Consider the following 6,001-nt stretch of genomic DNA (forward strand, 5'->3'; position numbering starts at 1 on the left):
ATAACAATAAAGAAAAAAGGGCAAAAAAGAAACAAAAAAATGAAATAAAATAAAAATGTATATACTGTGGCATCATTTTTAATGAAAATTATGATTATAGCTTTTTGACATTTTCCCTATTTGTTGGTCAAATCTAATAATAACCCTGCAATTATAACTGCAAGTCAATTTAGATAATTTTTTGCAGTGAGTGGGAAATTTCTTGCCCAGTTGCTCTTTGCCTTTTTCACTACGTTTCCAAAAGAAATCAAACCAATTTTTTAAGGGTTCAAGAGGTTTAAATGTTTGAGAAAGGCATCAAAAAACTGTTTTCGATTCAGTTTCTAAGGGGATAATTAACATTAATTTTAATGCAGCTGTTTGTATGAAAATCTTTAACGGGCGTGATTTAATGTAACTAATGTGAGACTCATTCAATAAGTGAATGAGGTGAATAGAAACTTGTAATAGATATGTTTGTGATTTGTTTGTTGCGTATCTTTATGTACATTGTGATTGTTAGAAAATAAGATATTAAAACTGCTGTTATCATCACTGTATACCTGTTTGGTATGATTTTTTTGAAAACACCTTAAGATGACGCCCCTGATACTGAACGTTATCAGTCTCTCCCCCCGACTGTGCCTTTCTTTGTGTGACAGCCCTCCAACTGAGGCTGAAGCTCCAACTGTTGTTATATCCACCCGCTCATCATCGAGAGGACTCTGATCCTCAGCTACTGTATCTGACCCACTGAGCTAATATGAAATGCTTTCTCATCATCCATTTAATAACACGGCGAGCCACAATTTCAGAGTGCAGTGACAGGGCAGCACTGACTGCTCCTCTTTTTTTCCCACTGTCACAAGTGTCTGAACACATCAAGGTCTCTCTGAGCTTGCAACAACTAGGCCAAGCAGATGAGCAAAGGGACAAAAGAGAGGAGAGAAAGACAGACACAGGGACAAAAGTAGAATGTACATACAATAGGGAGGAATATAAAGGCAGCTGTGATTGGTGTTTCTCTGTTGTGGTCCATGACGATTCATAGTCCATGTTTTTATAGCGCTGGTCCCCCACAAGGCATCTCTGACTGTCAGCCAAAACATGTACCGTGCCGTTCACTGAGAGGCAGACATGGAGGGAGGGGAGGAATAGCAATGGATGGATTTGAGAGGGGCGGACCAGAGAGGCGTGCAGCTTGCAGCATGTGTGCACACTGTGCTGCCTTCACGAGCTGTCGGAGAAAGAATCATCCAACAATGCGATTTCTATGATTCATAATTGATCGGGATTTTTTAAAATTTCATTTTATTTTATTTATTTTTGATCATATTGAGGTTTTTTTTGGGAGGGAATACAAGGGTTAGGACAAATATGTTTTTTTTTATTACAGAATATGTAATAAGAGCAGTGGTAAAAAGAAGTATTCAGATCCTTTACTTGAGTAAAAGTACAAATACTACAATGTGAAAAAAACTCTATTACAAGTAAAAGTCTTGCATTGAACCTGGTACTTAAGTGAAGGTAAGAATGATCAGGAAAATGTACTTAAAGAATTAAAAGTAAAAGCAACTAATGCTGAAAAATCTTTTCAAAAGAGCAACCCTGAAAAAAAAAGCCAAGTCAAATAATAAGTCAAAATGATGAGATGCTAATTAATATTTGATATATACCAATATGTGTAAATATAAAAGTGAAGCCATTTCAGCAGCACAGAAAAAGGATGGTTGATTACATCAGGTTATAGTTTGTATGGAAGCTTTTTTTCTGACAGAAAATGAACAATCAGATGAAAAAAAAAACTTATGGCAAGTCAAAGTCCAAATTATGACATGCTATGTGATATTGTAATATAAGTCAAAATGATCACTTTCCATAAAGTATAAATAATTACACCATGTCAAAACAATGACTGGAAAACAGACAGCAACCATTGTCCCTGGTTCCCAAGGAGGCTGCCTGTGCTCTTATCTGTTTTATAGTTTGCTGGCAGCATAATATCACCTTTCTCATAAAAATAAAACTATATTCTTGTAATCTAACTTTTTTTTTCGTTAACATGGCCCTTATCCTCCATTGTACTGCTTGCCTTGCGTCTATTTTATTTTATTTTACCTTATTTTATGATAAGATAAGATAAGCCTTCCCTTTATTGCCTCCCTTAGGAGAAATTTGTCTTGGACAACGGAGAGACCCAGGCCACACAGCCAAACAAATACACAGTCACACTACAAATAACACACAGTATCCTCCCCGGATCCACACATTAGGTCAAGAGAACACAGGCGACGTGATCGCACACACACATACAGTCAGACTACAATTAACCCACAGTGACCCCACCATTCCATACACCCCAAGAGTATTGCACAATGCCCTAAATTTAATGTATGATAATTACACTAAAGTGCCATACAAGATTATTGGACACATGCCCTACACTTAATAAAACCACACACAACAATAAGAAATGCACACACACTCTGCATAAGTCAATTCATATACCCTATGTCAGATATTACACAATGCCAAACCACACACACGCGCACACACACACACACACACACACACACACACACACTAGTATTAAGTAGTTTGATAAAGGCGCTAACGAAAATGTATACCTGTTATTTGTCTGTCCGGTTTGTTCCTACTTGTCTCATTATTTCTATTTGTAATTTTTTTGTATTTTTGTTCTGTTTTCAAAACTATTAATAAAAAGTAAAACAAATAAATGAAACCAGCAAACAGCAGCATTGATCCATTTTCATGTTTGAATCTCAGATGTTGGAGATTACGAGGAGCCCCTGAAGGCAGCACGGAGAACGCGAGTGAGGGCGAGCGCACAGCGCCTGACTGACAGAGGGGGAAGGGGCGGCTCACTGAGCGACACACCGGACAGAGCAGCAGGGAAACAAAACCAGCAAGCTGAAGACAGAGTGAACAGAGAGAAACACAGAGAGAAAGAAAGAAGAAAGATAAAAACGCACGCGTTAAAAACAGAGGCGGCGTCGCTACAAACCGCGAGGAGGTAAGGACCTCAACAAGGTAAGGACGCTTTTTCTAACGCGCACTGACTGAACTCTGCTGCTCTTTACCTCCGGTCAAGACAGCTCCAGGTACGCTGTCAGGTAATTTACTCAAACGTGAATCATGCAAATACAAAACCCCCGCTGTTGTGTTGCGTTATTTTGGCTTTTTGTAAATTGAGGTTTACAAACACATGTCTGAGTTAAACCATGTGGCTGCCTGCCTGTGCTGCATGTAAATGAGGGATGTGCATCACCTGTGATTGACTGCCAATATTAGATTAAACTGGCCTGAAAGAGATTATTATTGCACGTGCTCATGCACTACCATAGACTATTAAATTAGCAAATTAAATGACTCATAATTCTCCCTCTGATAAATTAAAAGGGAGACACGGTTAATGGTGGTTGACAGGACAGGCCTTCAGCAGTGACTTGGTCATGCTTTGCTGCAGGGCAGGACAGGGTTTTATGGCTTTTTTGGTGTGCAGGAGAGCCAGAGAGATTCAGTGAAGGTCAGGGTTTATGCACAGAGGGTTTTAGTAAACAAATACTCAAGGAAAAATGTGCACCAGTGTGCTTAAACTTAGGCTGAGGTTAACAGGAGTCTTGGATCTAGATGTTTATCTTCCTTTTCTGATTATTTTGTTATGTTTTGGGTAAAATATGCTGTTTTTAATGCAAGTAAAACAGATTTATTGATTGGACAGGACATTGTTTACAGTTCTGTTTTACACCCTGTTTTTTTTGGTGCATTTACACATATTATAAGCTCAGTGGGTGTTTAACACCAGCCATCAGTCAAAAAGCCTCTAAAGTTTGGCTCCCCACCAGCCAGATTGGCACTCAATCAGCCAACATGTCAAGTTCCTCCTCTGCCCCTAAAAACCTATTTGGCTGTCGAAATCCTGAAATGAGACACACAACTGTCAAGTTTCCATCCCACGGCCAAATTCAGTCCCCTAACACTGGAAGTAATTTTTTGCCCAGCTGTGTCTCAGAGTGGGCGAGTGAGTGGAAGGTGTTCTGAAGTGATGTTCTTCTTATAAGCCTCTTAAAAGCCGTCTGGCTCCTGACCTCCTCTGCACAGCATTGTATGGCGTTTCCAGCATTTTTTATGCTAGTAGCACAATTAAAATCTGAGCAAAATCTCTCTTACAGTAGCATAAAATAAAAATCCTCTTTTTTTTGAGAGCTTACATACTATTTCAGCTGTTGACGGGCTGTAAGATTAGCGCTGAAACAATTAGTCGATTACCAAAAAAAAAAAAAAAGGCCACTATTTTGTTGTTTGTCTTTTCAGGCAAACATAGTGAAAAAAAGCCAAACAATCACTGATTAAAGCCTCTCAAATGAGAGGATATGCTGCTTTTATTTGTCAGATATGATTTAAAAATTAACAATTAACGTTTTGGACTCGTGGTTGAATAAAAACAACATTTGAAGATGTCAGCGGCTCTTGGAAGTACTCTTTGTTATTTCATAGACTAAATTATCTAGAGACGGGAATCAACGGCCCAATGATATGATATTATCGTGATACTTTAGTCACGATACAATGTTTTGTTGATTTTAAACATTTTGCAATATGCTAAGTACTGCAATTTCATGTATTGCAATTTATTACCTTTTCAACTCTAAATTATCTCTGAAAGGGAAAAATCAGTCAAATCTGTATTATCTAAGAATATAATATTTTAAAGATACAGTTTCTCACTTCAGTCATTTTTATTGCAGCCAGGGATGATAACTATTAATCAGCCACATCTGAAATAAAATAGGAAATTAAGTATTTGATTCTGTTTGAAATGAGCCAAGTTTTAATATTTTTCAAACAATGATTAATTGATAGTTAAATTTTTTTTTAACCAATAATTTATTAAGGAAAGTGCTTACGATTTGCGACCCTAATTGCAGAAAATTTGTTTAGTGGATCGAAAAAGGTTTAATATATATTTGCAATATCAATAATTTATGGAATAAAACAAAATAGATTTTTGGTTTCCATGTATCAATACAATATTGCCTTACAAAATATGGCAATACTGTATTGATTTTCTCCCCACCCCCCACATAATACCTTTGTTTTTACATTTTGTAAAAGCAAATAGAAATCATTTTGAAATGAGGAACATGTCAAATCTTGCTATAGATTATCTCAATACCCTTGTGAAATGTACAGCAGGCAACATTTTTTTTTCTCCAAAAGGAATGAAATCTGTCATATCCAGATATGTCAGATTAGCCATGTGGGTGGCATCATAGGTGGTTGGTGGACTACACACAAACACACACACACACACACACTCACACTCTCACACAGAGTGGTGGGCAGATGGCATCAGCAGTATGTTGACGACCTCGCCCCTCTCTGTCTCCCTCTCGGGGCCCGTCCAACAGCAAATGAGTCTGGCAAACAGGTGGCGTGTATGTTTGTGTATGTGACTAGAGAGGACAGTGACATAAGGTTAAGCTCTCCGAACACAATGTCAGTATAATAAAGCACAACGCTGACTTGACTGTAGATTGCAGTTCAGTCGTAATCTTGTCACAATCCTCAAGTTTTGTGAAAATAAATGACAACGAGGCAGAGACACCAGGGATGATGTTAACGAGTAGGAAAGGGACAATCAGCGAGGCTTTTACTGTCTGTCAGAGGACGCTAAGAAGAGGAATGTGAATACAAAATGTCGTCATGATCCAGCACACTCGTGAGCGCTGGCGGCCAGGGGTAAACAACGAGAAGAAGCATGAAATAATATTGAAAAGCAATAACAGAACAATAAGAAACACACAGCTGACAGTTGTACTGTATCACTGAGCTTTTAGGACGTGGAGTAGTAATGATCCAGTGATTACGAGGGGTGGGAATCTCAAAAGTACTCGCAACCCTATTTGATTCTGATTCAGAGGGATACAGTGCAATTATGAAACAATTATCCGTGCATCCTGATGCATCAAAATGTTTTATATCTGTACATGATTTATTT

Source organism: Plectropomus leopardus, chromosome 19, assembly GCF_008729295.1.
Source record: "Plectropomus leopardus isolate mb chromosome 19, YSFRI_Pleo_2.0, whole genome shotgun sequence".
Classification (NCBI taxonomy): Eukaryota; Metazoa; Chordata; class Actinopteri; order Perciformes; family Serranidae; genus Plectropomus; species Plectropomus leopardus.